This window comes from Scyliorhinus canicula, chromosome 7 (assembly GCF_902713615.1).
Source record: "Scyliorhinus canicula chromosome 7, sScyCan1.1, whole genome shotgun sequence".
NCBI lineage: Eukaryota > Metazoa > Chordata > Chondrichthyes > Carcharhiniformes > Scyliorhinidae > Scyliorhinus > Scyliorhinus canicula.
In genome coordinates, this window is record NC_052152.1 from 35,490,227 (window position 1) to 35,509,461 (window position 19,235).

General features: G+C 45.7%; 2 protein-coding genes across 6 annotated transcripts in view; one reads left to right on the forward strand and one right to left on the reverse strand.

Annotated features, from left to right (window-relative positions):
- cmss1 (cms1 ribosomal small subunit homolog) overlaps positions 1-19,235 on the forward strand; it is a 443,802-nt gene that overhangs the window by 315,134 nt on the left and 109,433 nt on the right. The window contains exon 5 of one of the 4 annotated variants that reach the window (XM_038801756.1): positions 15,919-16,035. The exons of the other annotated variants lie outside the window; for them this stretch is intronic. The gene's annotated coding sequence lies outside the window, so the exon portion shown is untranslated. The remainder of the gene's footprint in view (positions 1-15,918; positions 16,036-19,235) is intronic. 4 annotated transcript variants of the gene reach the window in all.
- Positions 1-19,235, reverse strand: part of filip1l (filamin A interacting protein 1-like) — a 328,667-nt gene that overhangs the window by 280,232 nt on the left and 29,200 nt on the right. The window lies entirely within an intron of this gene.

Here is a 19,235-nt window from a genome sequence, read left to right on the forward strand (position 1 = left end):
AAGGCTTGCATTTATATAGTGCCTTCCATGAACACTGGGAAATCTCAAAGGAGCTGACGGCCAATGAAGTATTTGTGAAGTGCATCGCTATTGTAATTTAGTAAACGCAGCAACCAATTTGAACACAGCAAACTCCAACATTCAACAACGTGACAATGATTAGGTTATCCGTTTTATAAAAAATGGTGATTATGGGATAAATATTGCCTGGGCCAACGGGGAAAACATCCCTGCTCCTTTTAGAAATAGTTCCGTGGGATCATTTACATTCAGCTGAGAGAGCAGACCAGGAGTGTCAGCCTCAGTTGTGCTCAAATCCTTGAATGGGACTTGCTGGTGACAACAGTTCATCCGTAAGCAACATGTAGATTCCAACCTGTAAGTCTGAGCTCAGATTTTAGAAAATCTATTGACTTGTTGAAAAGTGCTCAATTTTATTTTTGTATTGATTCTTGGGATGTGAATATTGCTCACAGTGTCAACATTTATTGCCCATCCATAATACCCTCGTGGTAATTTTGGTGGGCCTTCTCCTTGACATGTTGTAGCTCAGGTGATGAAAGTACCCCAGCAATGCTATTAGAGAGATCTAGAATTATGACCCAGCTATGTTGATGGAAATGCAATATATATTTAAGTTGGTGTGTATCCAATGGAACTGTTGGCCCTTGTCTTTCAAGGTGAAGAGATTTGGGAGATGCAGCTCAAGATGCCTTGGCGAGTTGCTGCTGTGCATTCTGTAAATAATTCGTGCTACAGGCTCAGTATGCTGGTGGTGGACGGAGTGGGTATTTAGACAGGTGAGGTGTAGTGCCAGTCATTTGGACTGTTTTTTCCTGGATTGTGCCAAGCACTTTGAGTTTTTGGGTTTGACTAGGGCACTAGTTCAAGAATGGCCTTTTTAGATGGAGAAGTGGCTCACTGGCAAGGATACCACGTTCATCTTCCAAAAACATGGCTGTAGAACATTTTGGAAGGCGGAAGACTGATTACCAAACTAGCGATCGTGGAAGAACCGAAACACACAGGACTGCACCAAGCCGATGAAGAAAAAAAGATTGAAGGTTCCTTGGAGAACTTCAGAGTTAATGAGGTTGAACAAAAAAACAACAGTGAACAAGGTTCTGGCTACAATTGGATAGGTAAGAATGAAACAAAGCCAGTGTACTCCCGCTGTTAATCGTGGAGGAGGGTGGTGTTGTCAACCATGTTAAAGACTTGATCGACTGTGTGGAGGTGAGTAAGGATACTGAACCATGGTCACAATTACAGAGAATGGCATTTATAACTTTATTTTGTGCTCTTTTAGAAAACCAAAACGCATATGACAAAAGACTGTGGTGGGGCCGTACGGTGGCTCAGTGGTAAGCACTGCTGCCTCACGGCGCCAAAGACCTGGGGCGAAATTCTCCCAACGGGAGACAAAGTACCGACGCCGGAGTGAAAACTGGAGTGTTTCACTCCGGCGTCGGAGGCCACTCCTCGCCCCAATTCTCCCACCCCCAGGGGGCTAGGAGCGGCGCCGCGTCAATCACGCGCGCCGTGCCTTGGCGCCGCGTCAAAGCGGTGCCACATAAATGACGCAGCCGGCGGCGCTTAAATGACGTCGCATGCGCAGGTTGGCCGGTGCCAACCCGCGCATGTGTGGTTGCCGTCCTCTCCACGGGCGCCCCGCAAGACATGGAGGAGTGATCTTGTGGGGCGGCGGAGGAAAAAGAGTGCGTCTTTAAGAGACGGCAGCCCGCCGATCGGTGGGCACCGATTGCGGGCCAGAACCCCACTGAGCACCCCCCTGGTGCTTGATCCCCCCCCCCAGGCCGCACACGCAACGTTCGCGTGCTGTTCACGCCGCAGCGACCAGGTGTGGTTGGCGTTGGCGTGAACCAGTCGTATTGGGCAGGCCGCTCGGCCCATTCGGGCCGGAGAATCGGCGCTCAACCGTTAGAAACGGCGAGCGGCGATTCTCCAAGCGGCCTGTCGTAAAACGCAGCACGCCGTTTTGGGGGGGTGGGAGAATCGCGTGCGGGTACCAGGGCGGCGTGGCGGGAATCGCCCGGCACACCCGTGATTCTCCAACCTGGCGTGCGGGTCGGAGAATCGCACCCCTGGGTTCGATGCTGGCCCCGGGTCACTGTCCGTGTGGAGTTTGCACATTCTGCGCGGGTTTCACCCCCACAACCCAAATATGTGCAGATAACGAACGGCAATGTACATAATTTAGAAAATGCCAAACAAAGATTTTTAAAAAAGATGTGTAGGTTAGGTGGATTTGCCATTCTAAATTGCCCCTTAATTGGAAAAAAAGAGTTGGGTACTCTAAATTTATAAAAATTACAACTTTCAGATCTTTAATTCCCTACATGTATTTCAGAAACTAACAAATTCATGATAACTTGTACAAGTACAGAACAAAGGCTGGAATTTGAGCTTTATTGTAATATGCTTCTATTTCATTTGATATGCTTATAATTAAATCCACAGTAGACCGTGGGGAAATCATTAATGAGCAAGCTTGCTTCTTTAAAAAAAAATCAGTTCTCTTTCTAATGGTGCCCTAGTCTATGGCATTGTATTTGGCATATATTTGAGCAAAGGTTCCAGAAATATCAATGTTCAGCTCAGGTCATTTGGTTGCATTCTGGTTCCAATCAGTAGTAAAATATTGGTGCATGAAAACTAAATTAGACAGAGTACATTTTAATTTGATTAAAGTTGTCGTTTTTATATATAATTGAGCAACAGAATGTGAGATCTTTCTAGAAATGTCAAACAAAAATAATAGGGCAGAATGACCTATTAATCCTCATGACGGTTCATAATCAATTTACCCTGATAAATACTTTGACAGAACAGTCATGTTTGCACGTCATGACTGAAAGTTAGACCGTTATCTTACCATAGTCCTCACTTTATCATGTCTGTTATCATCCAGCCCATAAAGCTTTTTAGTGCAGGCCTGTTAATGTAATTTAGAATGATGATACGACACATACAAGCTATACTGGTTTCAGTTTTCGCCTGATACAGTTTATAAGCTTTCAGCAGCCAGTGCAACAGTATTATGTCCCATGCTCCAGCATTGTGGACAAGTGGCATTTGTACAGTGTGATCTTTTTGATCATAGCCTCGCCAAATGTGTAGAGCAGCACTCAGATTGGTAGGTTTGAATTGGAGTGTGATTAAAAAGAGGTGGCCTTGTACAATTTTCCCGCTAATTGAACTTTCTTTTGTGCAGCTACTTGTTCCACTGTGTAGTCCTATAAGATTGGTATGCAACCATAGTTATGCATAAGTTAAAGTGAACACTGTAAAAAAAAAGCAAAAGTATTGCAGATGCTGGAAATCTGAAATAAAAGGAGAAATTGCTGGAAATACTCAGCAGGTCTGGATTCATAGATTTTCATAGAATGTACAGTCCAGAAGGAGGCCATTTGGCCCATCGAGTCTACACCGGCTCTTGGAAAGAGCACTCCATCCATACCTCCACCCTATCCCCATAACCCCATCCAACATTTTTGCACACTAATGGGCAATTTAGCATGCCCAATCCACCTAACCTGCCAATCTTTGGACTGTGGGAGGAAACCGGAGCACCGGGAGGAAACCCACGCAGACACGGGGAAAATGTGCAGACTCCGCACAAACAGTCACCCAAGCCGGGAATCGAACCCGAGACCCTGGAGCTGTAAAGCAACAGTGCTAACCACTGTGCTATCGTGCAGCATCTGGGGAGGGAGAAACAGAGCTAACCTTTCAATTTGAACACAGGAACGTAAGACATAGGAGGATGAATAGGCCATTTGGCCCCACTAATCTGCTGCTTCAGTCAACCAGACCATGGCTGATTTACTTCATCGCCATTCTCTCACACTGCCTCCGTATCCTGTGATATCTTTAACATCCTAGAAGTCTATCGATCTCTGTCTTGAACATACTCAATAACTGAGTCTTGACAGTCCTCTGGGGTAGAGAATGCCAAAGATTCAGCACCCTTTGTGAGAAAACACTTCTCCTCAGCTCAGTTCTAAATAGTCTACACGTTATTCTGACACTGTGCCCCTGGTCTTAGAACATAGAACATAGAACATTACAGCGCAGTACAGGCCCTTCGGCCCACGATGTTGCACCGTCCTGTGAAACCCTTCTAAAGTCCCTCTACACTATTCCCTTATCGTCCATATGCCTATCCAATGACCATTTGAATGCGTTTAGTGTTGGCGAGTCCACTACTGTTGCAGGCAGGGCATTCCACGCCCTTACTACTCTCTGAGTAAAGAACCTACCTCTGACATCTGTCCTATATCTATCTCCCCTCAATTTAAAGCTATGTCCCCTCGTGCTGGACATCACCATCCGAGGAAAAAGGCTCTCGATGTCCACTCTATCTAATCCTCTGATCATCTTGTAAGCCTCAATTAAGTCCCCTCTTAACCTTCTTTTCTCTGACAAAAACAGCCTCAAGTCCTTCAGCCTTTCCTCATATGATCTTCCCTCCATACCAGGCAACATTCTTGTAAATCTCCTCTGTACCCTTTCCAATGCTTCCACATCCTTCCTATAATGTGGCGACCAGAACTGCACACAATACTCCAAATGCGGCCGCACCAGAGTTTTGTACAACTGCAACATGACCTCATGGCTCCGAAACTCAATTCCTCTACCACTAAAAGCTAACACACCGTACGCCTTCTTAACAACCCTCTCAACCTGTGTGGCAACTTTCAGGGATCTATGGACATGGACACCGAGATCTCTCTGCTCGTCCACACTACCAAGAATCTTACCTAGATCCCCCAGCTCGGTAAACTTCCTTCCCGCATCTATCTTGTAGAGATATGTAAGAATTTTATATGTTTGAATGAGATTACCTCTTATTCTTTGAAAGTCTAGAGAATCTAAGTCCAGTGCCCTTGATCTTTCCTCATGGGGTAATCCTACCATCTCCGGGATCAACCTGCTGAACCATGTTGCACTCCTTACATGGCAGGTAAGGGGACCAAAACTGTACACAATACTCCAGGTGTGGTCTTACCAAGGCTCTGTACAATTGCAGGAAGACATTTTTACTCCTGTACTCCAATCCTCTTCCAAAAAAAGCCAACATACCATTTGCCTTACTAACTGCTTGCTTCAGCTGCATGTTAGCTTTCAGTGACCTATAAGTAAGGTCACTCAGATCCCTTTGGACATCAACACTTCCCAATCTCTCACCCTGAAAGAAATACTCTGTACTTAGGCAGGAGATCCAAAAGTCTGGAACACGCACTAACAGATTCTAAAACAGCTCTCCCCGTTACCAGACTCCTAAATGACCCTCTTATGGACTTAACTGATCTCCTCACACATTTTCTCCACTGAGTAGTACTATACTCCTGTATGCTTCACCCGATGGCTGTGCCTATGTATTTACATTGTATATTTTATGTTTGCCCTATTATGTATTTTCTTTTCATGTACGGAATGATCTGTCTGAGCTGTACACCGAACAAAACTTTTCACTGTACCTCGGAACATGTGACAATAAACAAATCCAATCCAATACTTCTGTTTTTCCCACCAAGTGGAGAACTTCATATGTTTTCACATTATATTCCAGTTACCATGTGTCGTGTTCTGTGGACTGGCCGATATGAATGATGCACCACACAACATCTAGTTTAAATAATTTATTATGAAACAATAAATTGTGCGGTAAAGATAACTGGAATAAATAAAAATCAAAGTTCTAACACTAACTATTATAGAGCTACTGCAAAATATGTCTATCCACCAACACGACTTACTCCCAACTCCCCAGACACAGGGTCATGTGGTGGGTTTACACTACCACCTAGTGGTCAGATGTTGTCTGTAATATTATGAGCAGAATTACTTTATGCATATCACCACATCCCCTTTCCTTTGGAAAATATAATTATTTGCATTCATCAGATTCATTTTTACAATTCAATATGATATGCTGAACTATTTACACCTTTAGAGTATTTACAATCTGTCACAAGATCAGTCTTTCAGCTTTGCATCTTAGCCTTGTTGAACTTGTGAAGTTACTTCATCTTCCTTAGTGTTTGTTGATGCTGTTTGTTGATCTTCATATATCATGATGTCTTTATCTTGTTGCAGTTGTTGTTTTGTATGTTGCACTGTATGTTCTTCAGCTGTTTTAGGACTGTTGCATGCTTCTTCTGGTGGTTGCATTTCAATGGTTTGTGACTTTTCGTAGACTAATCGTCAAACCTCTTTGTGGATTTGGCCTGAAATCTCTCCTTTGCTTCTATTGTGAAAGAGTGGTTGCCTATCTACCTCTGGAGTAACAGACTCTTTCGACACTTGGAACTGAAGCAGTCTGCACCTTGTGCAGTTTGTTTGCTTCCCGCAGTGTATGCAGACGTTCATTTTCCTGCACCGTGTGCAGTTTTGTACCATTACTTCGATATCTCGGTTGATACCCAGCCAATAGACAATGTCTTCTGCTCTCTTCTTACATTTTTTTCTTCCCTTGTGCCTGTCATGGAATTTTCTCTGAACCACAATCTTATTTTGGAACTACTATTCTCATTTTTCACAGCAAAAATCCATCTGCATCACTCAACTCTGCTCTTACATTGTAAAAACTTGAGCAGGACCTTCTGGGCCACCCTTCATGGAGATATCGTCTCACCATCTGCAACACTGTGTCCTTGTTGGTTGTTTCTTTTATTTTGACACAGCCAACACAGGTTATCTAGTCTGTATGTTCTTTCTTTTCATTTATTTACGCCTAAAGCTGTGATTCTCTCTTGTTCAGCCTTTAATTTATCTTTTAATGGTGCTGGTACACATCTTGGCGCGTGTATCACTGGCTTCGCATTCTCCTTTAATTGGATCTTTTAAGTGTTTGGTAAAGTACCACCACCTTGGAAAATCTCAGGAAAATCATTTAAAATGGAGTCTCCTGAGGCATGTGGGCTTGTTGCAGAGCTGTCTGCACTGTCGACCCGTTTGACTAGCTGCAGTTCCTTGCATGCTTCTACTCATCGGGCTGTGCCTGCAGACCAAGGGCTGCAAGAAAGAGTTTGAACTGTTGCTTAAGCACCCTCCAATTCTCGTCTACGTTACCGGTAATCAAAAACTATTGAGGTGCCTTGATACCTTCCATCCTGGGTTTTCAGGTTTTACGCGCATTGAGCACTGCAAGGTGAGTAGAAAAAATGTGTTTTCTTTCTTCTTCAAAGTTATCTTTCATAGTACGGCTTTTTTGCAGAATCTTTTTGTTCTTAGTCAATCATCAATACTTGTACCATGTCATGTTCTGTAGACGGGCTGAAAATGAAATGAAATGAAAATCGCGTATTGTCACGAGTAGGCTTCAATGAAGTTACTGTGAAAAGCCCCTAGTCGCCACATTCAGCCGCCTGTCCGGGGAGGCTGGTACGGGAATCGAACCGTGCTGCTGGCCTGCTTGGTCTGCTTTAAAAGCCAGCGATTTAGCCCAGTGAGCTAAACCAGCCCCTGACATGAATGATGCACGACAGAACATCTAGTTTATATAATTCATTATGAAACAACTGCATGGTAAAGATAACTGGAATAAATAAAATAACAAACTACTAACACTAATATATAGCTATTGCAAAATACGTCTGTCCACCAACATGACTTACTCCCAATTCCCCTGACACAGGGTCATGTGGTGGGTTTACACCGACACCTGGGTGGTCTGAGATCGTGGAAAATGTTATGTACAGAATTGCTTTATGCGTATCATCACACCATGTTCTTGCCCACTCGCTTAGTCTGTCTAAATTATAGTGAAGCCTCTTTGTATCCTTTTCACAACTCCTGTGGACCTCACATGGGCCAAGGAGGTAGCTCTTTAAGGGAGTTGCCCCCAAAGTCCATCGGAGGGCCCCTCACCCCACAATACAAATCCTACCGACCCTAGCCCACCAGACCTTCCCACTCGAGACCCCCATTATAAACCCTCCCATTACAGATACCTCCACCATAAGCCCCCATAAGAGAGATCTCATGCAGAAACCACCCCATAACAGAGACCCCCCCACCAGAGACCCACTCATAAGCGAGACCCCCCATTACAGAGACCCTCACCAGATACCCCCACCCATAAGAGAGACCCCCCCATTACAGAGACCCTCACCAGATACCCTCACCCATAAGAGAGACCCCCCCCCCCCAGAGATCACCCCCATTACAGAGACCCTTGCCTGGAAGCTAGAAACTACTCCAGACAGAGACAGTTAAAAAAAAATCACTGCTTTGAACCTCAGCTGTGCTCTACGCCTACTGGTTCAGGCAGAGAAAGCAGAACCTGTAAATTCTTAGAAAGCAAAAACCACATCAGTGGGTTTAGACCCGCTCAGATCTTTGATATGCAAGGCTTTCATTTACATTAATGGGAATTGGTTTTACTAAGCTATGATTCACAACTTGCACACAGCCAGCTGTCTGAATTGTTTAATTTAATTGCCATTTGCGTTTGAATGAATCTCAAGCACCCTGCTGTGGGAGCTAAATGATTGACAGCTCTTGGACCACATCAAAAGCATTAACTGCTTTTTGCAGTGAACCCGCCCCTCCTCCCCTGCTATGATGGGGGGTCTCTCTTGTGGAGGAGGATTCTCTGATGGGCATCTCTCGTGGGAGGGGTCTCTGGTGGGGGGGGGGGGGGTGGTCAGTGTGTGAGTCAGATCATACTTACCGTACTCATACTGATTTGTGGGGGAGTGCGGGGGGGGGGGGGGCGAGGGGCCATAGCCGCCAGGCCTTGCTATTGGGCCACCCATAGTGAATTGTCTCCAGATACCCCTTCCCAGTGCGAGCAGAAATCAGAGGTGATTCACCTCCAGCAGGAGAACATAGGGCGCGATTCTCCGCAAATGCGGAGAGTTGTGAAGGCTGCCGTGAAACTGGCCGTGTTTCACGGCAGCCTCCGCGCCCCCTCCCAGGACCTGATTCTGCTCCCCAGTCGGGGCTAGCAGCGGGGCCCCGTGAACCTCGGCATCGCAGGCCTTAGCTAAGCCTGCGCGCCAAGGGTAACGGCGGCTGATGCGCACTATGACGTCAGCCGCGCATGCGCGGATTGGACGGCTCCAACCCGCGCATGCGCGGATGATGTCATCACGCATATACGTGAAACCCGCGCATGCGCGGGCCGTTATGCCCCTCAGCCGTCCCGCGGACTGATCCAGCGGGGCGGCGGGGGAACAAAGAGTGCGCGGGGTTTGGACCCGCTGCCCGCGATCAGTGGGCACCGATCGCGGGCCCTTGGCACGGCTGTGGTGTGGCCGTGCCAATCGGTGCCATGGTTCTCGAGAACGGCACTTTGCGGCCGTTTTCACGAACTGTGAGAGCAGGTGTGTTGGAGTTCGTGAAAACGGCCGTAAAGGCCTGGGAAATCGGCCCATCGGATAGGGGAGAATCACTGCTCGCCGTAACAAAACGGCGAGCAGCGATTCGTGTCGTGGGGCGGCCGTGGGGGGGGGGGGGGGAATAGCGGGAGGTCGGGAAAAATGTCGGGAAGGCCCTCCCGCTATTCTCCGACCCGTCGTGGGGGGCGGAGAATCGCGCCCATAGTCTCTCAAACGGAGAATTCAACCCATTGGGCGGGATTCTCTCAGCCCAGGTGGGAACGGGGAATCCCCTGTGACTGGCGTGAATCGTGCCATGCAAACACAGACACTGGCATGCAATTCTCTGCAGAGCGCGGAGAATTGGCGCCAGCGTGGTCGGCGTGGCGCCGGTTGGGGGCCGCGACTGCCGATTCTCGGCCCAGGATGAGCCGCGTGGCCGTAGCAGAAAACCCGAGTCCCGCCGGCGCCGTTCTAATCTGCTCTTAGTTGACACCCAGTTGACGCCGGGATCAGCAGATGGAGCGGCGTGGACCACTCCAGTGCCATGCTGGACCCTGTAGGGGCCAGAATTGCTGATCCTGAGGCCATGTTGACGCCATTGAGAAACGCAACGGCGTTTCCAACGGCGTCAACACTGAGCCTCAGGATCAAAGAATCCCGCCCATTATGTTTAGTCCCTTCATCCAAACCATTGATTAAATTGTGAATAGCTGGGGCTCCAAGCACTGATTCCTGCAGTACCTCCACAGCCTGACAATCTGAGAATGACCCAGTTATTCCTACTCCCTGTTTTCTGTCTGTTAACCAATTCTCAAACCATGCCTGTATATTACTCCCAATCACATGTGCTTTAATTTTGCTCAAAGACCTCCAGCGTAAGATTACCCCGATAATTGGAAAAGGCCGATATTGGGCGGGAAGACTGTCATTGAATCTTCCAACAGTAATGGTGACTTTCTTGGACATATAGGGGCTGGTTTAGCACAGGGCTAAATCGCTGGTTTTGAAAGCAGATCAAGGCAGGCCAGCAGCACGGTTCAATTCCCGTATCAGCCTCCCCGAACAGGCGCCGGAATGTGGCGACTAGGGGCTTTTCACAGTAACTTCATTTGAAGCCCACTTGTGACAAGAAGCGATTTTCATTTCATTTCACATATAGTGCAGGATTTGGAAAAGAAAAATCAAGGGGGAAATTTGCATGACATATCGCTGGCAGACGACACCTGATTTGCTCACTCCGCCAGGAGTTTAGTAATTCGAAGATCAGGGGGCCCTTTTTAAAGGCCACCCATGCGTGTGACCCCCTCGGCCCCAGGCAGTTTACCTCCCCCCACGTGATGGACTCACCTGAGTTCCCCCGGGAGGTCTGCTCGCCAGGTGCACGTCTTCGGTGTAGCCATCTCAGATAGCCACCTGCAAAGGACCATGGGAATTATGGTCAACCCAGGACTCAGATCTTGTGTGTGTATTTGCAACCCAGATAGCTAGACGCGATCGAAACCCCCGCTCGTTTGCATTCTAATGGCCCATTTCCCCGGAACAAAAGAACTGTACTCAGGTAACCAATACAGATACAGACTAATCGGCGCCACTCCCTTTACTCAGGGTGCCCAAACAGCCACGGTCAATGACCGCTAAGGACATGACCAGCCCCTTTATTGGCCAAAATCGAAGGCAGTGATCGAAGCCTGTCGAATTATTGGGTCCAGGTTAAGGTCCGCCCCAAAGACCGCGAATTTCCAGAGGGATAAGAAGAGACACAGCCATGTGCTCGGTCTCTCTTGGATCCGGCCTATGCTAACCCAACTGCAGCATAACGACCAGACAGACAAGTTCAAGACCAACGATCGCTACCAGATAGATGAGCCCAGCAGAAACAGAGCCACTTCTTCCACCCAGCAATGCAAGATCCTGACACAGGCCTTGTAGCAAGATCCGGACAAAGGCCTTGTCCATCTGCATAGAGCCGGTTGCCCTGAAGTTAAGTATAGGTTATTGTAGTTATTAGGTGTAGTTTAACTTGTAGTGTTTTGTGTTGCATGCCGAAGTAATCCTTGTGTGTAAATAAACCATCTTTGAACTTGAACTGACTAACTGGTTGTGTGGTCCTTTGATCGATATCCGGTAAAGCCTTGTGGTGGTATCATTTGATACCTGGTGACTCTAAAGAGAATCATTATTAATTGGCAACATTATTGGTAACGCTGGTGGCGATTGGCAACATGGGAAACCAGTTAGGTTTCACACTGACACACCGACGTGAGTGGATTTCTGATGGGTGGGTGGGGGAATGGGTGGGGGGGGGGGGGAAGATTCAGATGTAAGGGCTTGATAATTATATGTTAATGAGCGCAAATGACATGCGAGATGTTGAATTCCGGAAACACTGATGGGGACGACGAAAATTGTGTCACACATTTACGTTGACAGAAAACGCGATTTAACGGTTATCGAGATGTGTGTTTCACACTCCCGTTGCCGAACCTGCCCACGCGATCAGACAAATTCCTGGCCCCAGTGTGGGACCTCATCGAAAGCCTTTCGAAAATCCAAACACGCCACATCCTTATCTATTCTGCTAGTTATATCCTCAAACGTGATTTACCTTTCATAAATCCATGTTAACACTGCTCAAGTCCTACCATTATTTTCCAGTTTCCAGTTATCTCATCCTTTATAATAGACTTGAACATTTCCCCTACTACTGGTGTCAGGCTAACAGGCCTGCAGTTCCCAGTTTTTTCTTTCCTTCCTGACTTCAGAAGGAGAAGCAGTTCTGAAGAAGACTCATATTTGACTGACAAACAAGCCAGTTTGTTGTACATTGCTGGGTTGTCCTTCGAGGGAACTTTTGTCTTGTTTAAGCAGTGTTGCAAACTGATTCACTGTAACTGCCGATACATAGTTGGCTCTTTAAAGATTAAAAAAAAACCCAGGCAACTTAATTCTAATGATAGAAGCAGTTAAAGGTTGACGATCAGTACTCTTTTTATTAGTGCATATGTGAATAACAGCTGTTGATTCTGACAGGAATAGTGCAAGTAGCCTGTGACATTTCACTGCTTATTTTTAAAAATGTTGCACATACTGTATAATTGTGTAAATAAATTATATCAGCAAATTCACTTAGCCCCGGCAGTATGGTACCTTTAATGGTTACGTTCCTGGATGAGTAATTCTGAGTCCTGGACTAATAATTTGGATCAAAACACACCGCAGGAACTGGGGAATTAATTAAATAATTCTGGGCTAACAATATAGTATCAGTAATGAGGACCATGAAACTATCAGATTGTCATAAAAACCTGCCTTGTTCACGAATGTCCTTTGGGGAAGGAAATTTCCCACCCAATTTGGCTTGCATGTGGCTCCAGCCACAGAACAACATGGCTGACTATTAACTAACCCCTGAAATGGCCTGGCAAACCATCCAATTGTATTCATGAAGATGGCTCATCTTTCCACCAGCAGTAAATGTTCGCATTGTCAAAGACACCCACATCCATGAATTAATTTTTAAAAAATAAATGGGTTTATTTGTCACCACACTCTTACAAAGAGAGAACCATTCAATATTAATCTAATAGTACCAGCCAGTGACTCAAGATATCCACGTTATCACATTTGAGTTAGAAATAAAAATTGAATATGTCCCATAAATATAGTATTGTACTCTGCTCCGAGAAGCTTTTTAAACAAGTAGATTTTTAGAATCATTATTGCCAATATTTCAGATAGCATTTTCTTTATTTCCTTGGATTTGTGTTTCAAGTACTGAAGCAGTACAACAGGAAGGTTCCACCTTATTATTTCAGATGTGTACCTGTAGTTTACATTAAAATCAATAATAAAATATGTTATTTCAAATTATTCATAGCTGGAGCTGCTGCCCACAGTCAAGTCAGTTGTCACTCATTTGTCTGAATGATAATTTGGCTTTGCCGGAACTGTTGAAAAATCAGATTCTGGGGGTCTGTGACTTTCTGTAAAATCGCAGTATGTTTGAAGAGACAAGAGCAGTGCTGTACAGCAATGTACTTTCTCCCCGAGGGATATGTGTTTATTAACATACCAGCTGTTTGTATCGTGCTCCCCTCACTATTGACTCTCTCAGCAACTATTGCTCCTCCTCTCTTCTTCCACCCTCCTGTCAAACTGAGCCACCCATGGTGCTGTGGACTTGGCTCTGCCTGTACTCTCCAGAGGAACCATCACTCTCACCAGTAATCATGGCAGCAGATCAGCACATTAGATATCTAAATAGCTTTTAGGAGGAATGTATAATTTTGACGTAATCGTTTGCGCAGTGGCAATTAATATGAGTCATCCCTGAGGCAAATGCTCTACAGATTGTATTTATCTATGAGTTAGAATTTTATGATGTAACTGGTGATTTGTTTAACAATACTTTCTCTTATTGAAACCCTGCATACGTTTTGTTTCAGTGCAGTTTCCAAGATAATATTCCACCGCACCAGAGGTGGCTCAGTTACACAGGAGGGAGGAAGGTGAATGGAAGAGCAATAATTGGCAGGGGATTCGGTAGTGAGAGGAACGGCTAGTTGCTTCTGCAGCTGCAGACGTCACTTCAAGATCAAGAACTCTAACGAACAGTTGCAGGACATTCTAGGAGGATGATTACCCAGAGGCCGTGGTCCATATTGGCACCAATGATATCGGCAAAAAAAGAAATATGGGGCTCAAGATATAGTTTAAGACGCTAGGCGAGAGATTGAAAAGCAGAACCTCAAAAGTTATAATCTCGAGTTTACAACCTTTGTTGAGCAGGTCAGCGGCTGGGAATTCTGTGAGTAATTCACCTCCTGACTCCCCAAAACCTGTCCAATGTCTGCAATGCACAAGTAAGAAGTCGGATGAAATACTCTCCACTTGCCTGGGTGACTGCAGCTCCAATAATACCCAAGAAGCTTGACACCATCCAGGACACTTGATTAGTACCATGTCCACCAAATTCAGCATTCATTCCGTCCACCACCAATGCACAATGGCAGCAGTGTACCATTTACAAGATGCACTGCAGCAACCAACCAAGGCTCCTTCGACAGCATCTTGACCTCTCCCACCGCGAAAGACAAGAGCAGCAGATGCATGGGAACACCACAATCTGCAAGTTCCCCTCCAAGCCACACACCATCCTGACTTGGCGTTACATCGCCGTTCCTCAGGGGCGACATGGTGGCGCAGTGGTTAGCACCGCTGCATCACGGTGCCGAGGACCTGGGTTTGATCCCAGCCCCAGTCACTGACAGTATGGAGTTTGCACATTCTCCCCGTGTCAACCCAAGTATGTGCAGGATAGGTGAATTGGCCACGTTAAATTGCCCATTAATTAAGAAGAAAAGAACTGGGCCCTTTAAATTAAAAAAATATATATAAATTATATATATATATATATCACCGTTCCTTCACTGTTGCTGAGTCAAAATCCTGGAATTCCATCCCAAACATCACAGTGGTGTACCTATGCCACATGGACTACAGTGGTTCAAAATGGCAGCTCACCACCATGTGTGTGTGTGTGTGTGGGGGGGGGGGGGGGGGGGGGTGCGGGCCTAAGTAGAGTGCTCTTTCAGAGGGTTGGTGCAGACTCGATGGGCTGAATTGCCTCCTTCTGCATTATAGGATTTCTATGGATATGCGTGAAGTCTTGGAATCAAGGCAGAGGAGATGAGAGCAAAGATTGAGTTGAGGGAGAATGCTATTGTAGCTGTTGTGAAATATGGAAGATGAGCAGGAATGGCAACTCAACATTCCTGGTTACACAGTTTCAGATAAGATAGAGAAGGGATTATTTTAATCCCTTCTCTATCTCATCTGGAGATTGTGTAACCAGGAATGTTAAACAATTATAGCTGTGAGGCGGTATGATATAGTGAAAGTTCGGCAAATAGGGCCATATGGGTTAAATTAATGAACAAATAAAGGGCCAACACACTAATGGGAATGTACTATAGACCCCAAACAGTAGGATGATAGAAGAGAAAATATGCAGGCATATCGCTTAGAAGTGCATCAACAATAGGGCAGTAATCGTGGGGAATTTCAATTACCTAATAATAACGAGGATAGAATTGGGGCAGCATGGTGGTGCAGTGGGTTAGCCCTGTTGCCTTACGGCGCCAAGGTCCCAAGTTCGATTCCCGGCCCTGGGTCACTGTCCGTGTGGAGTTTGCACATTCTCCCAGTGTCTGCGTGGGTTTCACCCCCACAACCCAAAGATGCGCAGGGTAAGTGGATTGGTCACAGTAAATTGCCCCTTAATTAGAAAAAATGAATTGGGTACTCTAAATATATATTTTAAAAAACCTAGGATAGAATTAGTGTGAGAGGTACAAAGGGTCATAATTTTTGAACTGCTTTCAGGAGAACTTATTTAGCCAGTACATATCAAACCTGACATGAGACGAGGGTGGGGTGTAGTTTTGGATTTAGCTTTAGGGAATAAGGGAGCACCCGAACAGGCGCCAGAATGTGGCAACTAGGGGCTTTTAACAGTAACTTCATACTTGTGACAATAAAATTATTATTATTATTATTCATTCAGATTTAGCACAGTTGTGAAAAGGGAACAAAGATAAACCAGGAATAAAAGTTCACAATTGGGGAAAAGCTAATTTTACTCAGCCAAGATGTAAAGTGGATTGAAAACAGCTACTTGAAGGTAAATCAGTGCCAGACGAGTGGAAGGTATTCAGGAAGAGATTATGAGGGACAGAACCCGGATCCTCAGCACCGTAAGGCAGCAGTGCCAGCTACTGCGCCACCATGCCACCCTTCGCCCTTAGTGTTTATTAGATTTTTTGGCTTTCATTATTCCACGGGTTTATTTTATTCGTTCATGGGTCGTGGACATCGCAAGGCTGTGCCAGCATTTATTGCCCATCCCCAATTGCCCTTGAGGGGGCAGTGAAGAGTCAACCACATTGTTGTGGTTCTGGAGTCACATTTAGTAATCTTTTATTATTGCCACAAGAAGGCTTACATTAACACTGCAATGAAGTTACTGTGAAAAGTCCACAGTGGCCACATTCCGGCACCTGTTTGGATACAGTGAGGGAGAATTTAGAATATCCAATTCACCTAACAGCACGTCGTTTGGGACTTGTGGGAGGAAACCGGAGCACCGGGCAGACATGGGGAGAACGTGCAGACTCCGCACAGACAGTGACCCAAGCTGGGAATCGAAACTGGGACTCTGATGCTGTGAAGCAACAGTGCTAACCACTGTGTTGCGGTACTGCCCATGTAGGGCAGACCAGGTCAGACTGCAGATTTTCTTCCCTAAAGTACATTAGTGAACCAGATGGGTTTTTCACGACAATCAACAATTGTTTCATGGTCATTACTAGACTTTTAATTCCAGCACGGTAGCATGGTGGTTAGCGTCAATGCTTCACAGCTCCAGGGTCCCAGGTTCAGTTCCCGGCTGGGTCACTGTCTGTGCGGAGTCTGCACATCCTCCCCGTGTGTGCGTGGGTTTCCTCCGGGTGCTCCGGTTTCCTCCCACAGTCCAAAGATGTGCGGGTTAGGTGGATTGGCCATGCTAAATTGCCCGTAGTGTCCTAAAAAGTAAGGTTAAGGGGGGGTTGTTGGGTTACGGGTATAGGGTGGATACGTGAGTTTGAGTAGGGTGATCATTGCTCGGCACAACATCGAGGGCCGAAGGGCCTGTTCTGTGCTGTACTGTTCTATGTTCTATATTGATTTGATTTATTGTCGCATGTACTAAAGTACAGTGAAAAGTATTTTTCTGCAGCCGAGGGAACGTACACAGTACGTACATAGTAGACAAAAGAATAATCAACAGAGAACATTGACAAATGGTACATCGACAAACAGTGATTGGTTACAGTGAGGAATAAGGTGCCAAACAAAACAAATACATGAGCAAGAGCAACATAGGGCATGGTCAATAGTGTTCTTACAGGGAACAGATCAGTCTTGTAGCTGTGGGGAAGAAGCTGTTCCTATGTCTGGATGTGTGAGTCTTCAGACTTTTGTACCTCGGACAGGTGCTGGAATGTGGCGACTAGGGGCTTTTCACAGTAACTTCATTGAAGCCTACTCGTGACTATAAGCAATTTTCATTTCATTTCATAAAAGGATCAAAAACGACAGGGCTCAGATTTAAAGTGATTTCCAAAAGTAGCAAATATGATGTGAGAAAAAACCTTTTCAAACAACATGTGGTTCAGGTCTGGAATGCTCTGCGTGGAAGTGTGGTGGAGGCAGGTTCAATCGAGGTATTCAAGAGGGCAGCTGATGATTATTTGAATAGAAGCAATGTGCAGGGCTACGGAAAAAGGTAGGGGAATGGCATTGAGTTATGATGCTCGTTTGGAGAGCTGGTGCACACACGATGGGCCGAATGGCATCCTTCTGCATCGTTACAATTCTGTGATTATGGCATAGATCTTAAGACTCGTTGAAAGTGGCACCTTCCAGTTCTGGGTTATGACCACATGTGAGTACACTAGCTATGTGCTGTGAGTTCAATGACGTTTTACATGCAACCTTTGTAGTTTTCCATTGCTATACTTAGGGCTGTCAGATCCTAAAGAGAAAAAGAACATTTTGTCACTGTATGCTATATTAGATGACATTCATGTGCCAAGAAATGCTGATTTGTTATGTTTACCTAATGAACTGTTGCCCGGTAGCTGTCCGCGATGTGGAAAGAAGATTAAAATGAAAAAGATATATCACAGTTGTCAAATCAAAAGCCATCAGCAGAGCTTTTCAAAGTAGCGGTTGCTAAACTTGGACTTTCTTTAACATGTATAAATAGATTGATTCTGGGAGAAGTGGCTCAGTGCATTCTGATAATGATAGCTTCAGAAACTAGATATGTGTTATGCAAGAGCATTTACATGAACGGATAAGGGATTTGCATCAATCTCACCTTTAGAGACTGAATCATCTTTCTCAGCAAACTGAAATGCATCTTTCATTTTCCTAGAATAGTACAACCGGCGTTTTTTCCCTCCATTACAAATATACCACACATGGTTCAAACGACAGATAAATTCGGAGACCGTGATAGACCCTGCCCCCTTAGCTGCAATTCCTCTCTCAAATTATTATTACTTGATCCTGAGGTCCCATTCTAGCAACACAAGACTCCAGTTTCCAACGCAGTGGCCCCAGGATTTCCCCAGACTAATAATCCCTTAATAATTCAATGGCAGAACATAATACCTCAAATGAAGGTTGAACAGAATAACAGGAGATCCTCAAAGTAATATGTTTAAGATTTCAAACATGGTGTAAATGCTGCACTTTCTTCTTGCAACACTTTTCCGAGCACAGTCTCCTGGTCAATTATAATAACTAACGGGATCTGGAAGCACCACTAGCACTGGGAGAGATCATGGACAGCATTAGCTCCATGCAGGCGGGGAAGGCGCCGGGACCGGACGGATTCCCGGCGGACTTCTACAAAAAATTTGCGACAGCGCTGGCCCCGCACCTGCGGGAGATGTTCACAGACTCGCTAGCTAGGGGCACATTGCCACCCACGTTAGCACAGGCCTCAATCTCGCTGATACCTAAGAAAGACAAAGACCCAACGGAATGTGGGTCATACAGACCCATATCTCTGCTGAATGCAGACGCCAAAATACTGGCCAAAATCCTAGCCAAGAGGCTAGAAGACTGTGTACCTGAGGTGGTCACAGAGGACCAGACGGGCTTTGTCAAAGGTAGACAGCTTACCGCGAACATCAGGCGCCTGCTGAACGTGATAATGACCCCCTCCGGGGAGAGAACACAAGAGGTGATCGTCTCCCTGGACGCAGAAAAGGCCTTCGACAGAGTCGAGTGGAAATACCTCATAGAGGTACTGGAGCGGTTCGGGCTTGG